We start from the raw sequence: 4807 nt of genomic DNA, 5'->3' as shown, positions 1-4807 counted from the left end.
CCGTTTGGATTTGGGGGCAGATGTAGTCGTAGCGAGGACGATCAACGAACTGCCTGAACAAATATCGTGTTCTTATCGCTTTTATCTTTTCTTTTATGTTTCGCTTAATTCTAGTCATAATTGCAAATTGATCAAAGGTTCAAGTGCTAAACTTGTGTGATAAGATTCTGCACAAACATCACAAGTCACCACACATTGAATCATAATCAATTATGACATTATTACCAAGTGTTTGATATATTGCTTCAACCATTATCAAGTCATTGCAAACAAAGCTACTCAAGCAAGTAGTTAAACGATTTACATTAGCTTAACTGATTGATTCTCTAAGTGGTCTTTTCATTGTTAACTCTTAACTATTTTGTGGTTTAATCACATATCTGATTCTTTCAATAGTGGTTCGGAATAGACGCGAGTCGATCCCGAAATGCTTTCGCCTAAACTTGAAATAAATCCGAAAAATTATGAGGTATCTATTCACCCCCCTCTAGATGCTTAAGCCTAGCGTCTAACAAGTGGCATCAGAGCCTGGTTTATTCCGTGCTACGTGAAACACTTATTGGAAAGATGGCTTCCGGACCTAAAGGGGCTCACAATAGAGCTCGGGTTTTCAACGGTGAAAACTATGGCTATTGGAAGGATTGTATGTGCGTTCATATCAATGCAATTAATAGGAACATTTGGACAGCAATTGTTAATGGTCCCTTTCAAATTACCATGACAAATGCAGCTGGTGCTGTTGTCCCTAAACCAGAAAATACTTGGGATGCTGAAGATGAAAAGAGATATGGATATGATTGGAAAGCGAGAAGCATTCTAATATCAGCTCTAGGAGTTGATGAATACTATCGTGTTTCCCATTGTAGATCCGCTAAAGCTATGTGGGACACATTGCAAGTTGCCCATGAGGGCACGGATCATGTCAAACTAGCTAGAATCAATACGTTAACTCAAGAGTTTGAACTCTTTCACATGGAAGATGGTGAATCCATCGAAAACATGCAAAAGAGATTCGTGCATCTTAAAAATCGTTTAAATTCTCTTGATAGACCTGTTTCCAATGCTATTGCTACTAACAAAATCTTAAGATGTTTAAACAAGGAATGGCAATCCAAGGTTACAGCCATAAAGGAAGCAAATGATCTAAATACCTTAGACATCACCACTCTCTTTGGTAAACTTGAAGAACATGAGCAACATCTTAAATGCCTTGACATGCATGAGAAAAGGGAAAAGAAAGATAAGAACATGGAGAAAGAGGTAGAGAAGAAGTCAATAGCTCTAAAGGCTTCAAGCTCCAAGACCTCAAAGCAAGAGCAAGAGGATAGTGATTCTAGTGATGAGGAAGACTCGGATGATGAGGAAATGGGACTGTTTGTGCGAAGGTACAACAAATACATAAATAAAAATGGAGCAAAACACTCCGACAAAAGCTTGATCAACTATAGGAAGCAATTCAACAAGTACAAACAAGATGAGAATAACAAAGGAAAATCCAAAGGTCCTTGTTTCAATTGTGGTAAAGTTGGTCACTACAAACCGGATTGTCCATACCTTAAGAAGGAGAAAGAGAAGAATCAAAGCAAAAATCACAACAAGCCTAGAAGAGCCTACATAGCATGGGAAAGTGATTCATCTAGTGAAGACTCATCAAGTGATGAAGAAGAATCATCAAACTTATGTCTTATGGCTCATCAACATAAGAAAAAGAAACGTGTAAGTCATCTTAAACCCGAACTTGTAGATAAGGTATCTCATTCTCAATTAAAATTAGCTTTTGAAGAACTACATAGAGATGCAATTGAAGCTTTCAAACTTTTGGCCTCAAATAAGAAAAAAAATTCATATCTTGAATCAAAAGTTGAGAAAACCGAAAAGGATATGGAAGCTTTAAAACAATCTATGCTAGATATTCAAAAGGATAAAATTGAGGAAGATCCTACATCATGGTTTGGTTGTGAGACATGTCATATTTGGCAAAAAGAAGTAAGAGATCTAAAGGCCAAATTAGATAAGGCTCTACAACCAAAAGTGACTTTTGCGGTTGATCCAAATAAGTTCAAAAGATCGTATACTCCTTTATATAGTAAATACACTTTTGTACCAAAAGAATCAACTAGCAAAACATCATATTCTCATCATATTACTTGTCACTATTGTTGCAAAAAGGGTCATACCATTGAAAAATGCAAATTTAGGAGGATTTTAGTTCCTAAAGGAGTATTTCAATGGTTGCCTAAGTGCAACAATTTATGTACTCACTACCAAGGACCCAATGAAAATTGGGGACCTTCCACTCTAAATTAATTTTGCAGGAAAAGTGTCTTGACATTGCCGAAAGGTTGTGGTTCCTTGATAGCGGATGTTCAAGACACATGACGGGAGACATATCACTTTTCGTTGAGTTCCACGCAGAGAAAAAGGGATATGTCACCTATGGAGACAACAATAAGGGAGCTATACTTGGTAAAGGAAGTGTAGGTAACCCTTCTACCACAACTATACCTGATGTGTTACTAGTAGAAGGTCTTAAACATAATCTCTTAAGTATTAGTCAATTGTGCGACAAAGACTTCAAAGTAACCTTTACAAATTCTGGATGCACAATAGAACATACTAAGAAAAGAGACATTATGTTTAATGGCATAAGAGTAAATAACATCTATATGCTGAACTTGGACGAAGTATCTAAGTCAAGTGCCAAGTGTCTCATTGCTCCAGGCGGAGACTCATGGCTTTGGCATAGACGCCTTGCCCACATAAATTTCAACTTACTTAATAAGGTTGTCACAAAAGACTTAGTAATCGGTTTACCAAAAATAAAGTTTTCAAAGGATCATCTATGTGATGCATGTCAAAAGGGGAAGCAAACGAAAACTTCTTTTAAATCAAAAAACGTGGTTTCAACATCACGTCCCCTTGAGCTTCTTCACATGGATCTCTTTGGCCCTTCAAGGACTAAAAGCATAGGTGGAAACATCTATGGTTTTGTCATTGTTGATGATTACTCTAGATTTTGTTGGACAATCTTCCTACCTAGTAAGGATCAAACTTTTCCAGCCTTTACTCAATTTGCAAGGTTATGTCAAAACAAAATGAACACTAAGATAGTTGCAATCCGTAGTGATCACGGTGGAGAATTTGAAAATTATCTTTTTGAAAAATACTGTGATAAACATGGAATTGAACATAACTTTTCAGCTCCTAGAACACCACAACAAAACGGAGTGGTTGAACGCAAAAATCGTGTTCTAGAGGAGTTGGCAAGAACAATGCTCAATGAGGATAGTCTACCTAAATATTTCTAGGCTGATGCTATTAGCACCGCATGTTATGTTTTGAATAGGATACTAATACGTCCTATACTAAACAAAACACCATATGAATTATTAAAGGGTAGAAAACCAAATGTGTCACATCTCCACGTATTCGGTTGCAAATGTTTTGTGTTAAATAATGGTAAGGATAACCTTGGGAAATTTGATGCTAAAGCTGACGAAGGCATATTTCTTGGTTACTCTCAATCTAGTAAAGCATATAGGATTTACAACAAAAGGTTACTTATAGTTGAAGAGTCAGTTCATGTGTCCTTTGATGAATCTTATGCAAAATGTGTCGAGAAAGGTATATCTTTTGATAGTGCAGGCCCATCTACTGAAGACATTGTCAAAGATAAGGAAGACGAAAGTGAAAGTGTTGCAAAGGAAGATGCTAAGAAAGAGAAAGATGAGTCTCATGATAATGTTGAAAAAGAAAGCATCTCAAACAACGAAGATCTTCCTAAGGCCTGGACAAACGTAAAAGATCATCCAATCGACAACATAATAGGGGACATCTCAAAGGGCGTTACAACACGCTCCAAGATAAGTAACTTTTGTCATCATTTTGCTTTTGTTTCACAAGTTGAGCCGAAAAAACGCTAAGGACGCATTACTTGATGAGCATTGGCTAATGGCCATGCAAGAAGAATTAAACCAATTTAAACGGAATGATGTTTGGGACCTTGTCCCTCATCCGGGAGAACATCAAGTGATCGGTACTAGATGGGTTTTTCGTAACAAACTTGATGAAAACGGAGTTATTACTAGAAACAAGGCTAGATTAGTAGCTCAAGGCTACAATCAAGAGGAAGGTATTGATTATGAAGAGACGTACGCTCCCGTAGCACGTCTCGAGGCCATTCGTCTCTTACTTGCTTATGCTTGCTCAAAAGACTTTAAGCTCTTTCAAATGGATGTTAAGAGTGACTTTCTAAATGGCTACATTAATGAAGAGGTGTATGTAGCTCAACCACCCGGTTTTGAAAACTACAAGTATCCAACCCATGTTTGTAAGTTGAAACGTGCTTTATACGGTCTTAAACAAGCTCCTAGGGCTTGGTATGAACGTTTAAGTAAATTTCTACTTAGTCAAGGATACTTTAGGGGTAAAGTTGACACTACTCTCTTCATTAAAAGAAAAGATAAAGATATACTTTTGGTTCAAGTCTATGTAGATGATATTGTATTTGGGTCGACTAATGTAAAACTTGTCAAAGAATTTTCTAAGCTTATGCGGAGTGAATTTGAGATGAGCCTCATGGGAGAATTGAACTTCTTCCTTGGTCTACAAATCAAGCAACTTAGTCAACGAACCTTCGTTAGTCAAACCAAATATTGCATGGAGTTGCTTAAGAGATTTGGAATGAGTGAGGCAAAGGAGATTGACACACCTATGGCAACCTAGACAAGGATGAAAAAGGTAAAGAAGTTGATGTGAAATTGTACCGAGGTATGATAGGCTCACTATTGTACCTCACAGCTTCAAG

This window comes from Vicia villosa, linkage group LG2 (assembly GCF_029867415.1).
Source record: "Vicia villosa cultivar HV-30 ecotype Madison, WI linkage group LG2, Vvil1.0, whole genome shotgun sequence".
Classification (NCBI taxonomy): domain Eukaryota; kingdom Viridiplantae; phylum Streptophyta; class Magnoliopsida; order Fabales; family Fabaceae; genus Vicia; species Vicia villosa.
This window is presented reverse-complemented; position numbering follows the sequence as displayed.